The sequence below is a fragment of the Oncorhynchus keta genome, unplaced genomic scaffold, assembly GCF_023373465.1.
Source record: "Oncorhynchus keta strain PuntledgeMale-10-30-2019 unplaced genomic scaffold, Oket_V2 Un_contig_28090_pilon_pilon, whole genome shotgun sequence".
Lineage (NCBI taxonomy): Eukaryota > Metazoa > Chordata > Actinopteri > Salmoniformes > Salmonidae > Oncorhynchus > Oncorhynchus keta.
Genome location: NW_026285851.1, coordinates 97,495 through 97,720, shown reverse-complemented (window position 1 = coordinate 97,720; position 226 = coordinate 97,495).

The following is a 226-nucleotide window of genomic DNA, read 5'->3' as shown; positions in this document are numbered from 1 at the left end:
GATGCTCCGCACTGCTCACTCTCAGCACCCTTACAAAACAAACTGCAGTTAGAGTGTAGTACACAGCAGTTATTCTGCAATTACTGCGTCCAAAATACCACAGTCGACTACAGATTCTGCACTTTTATAAACTGCAATCTTTTATGTCAGGGTTAAATTATAAAATAACACAATGATTTCCATTAATGTATTAATCTGATGCATGTTTACATGCACCTTATTTCAC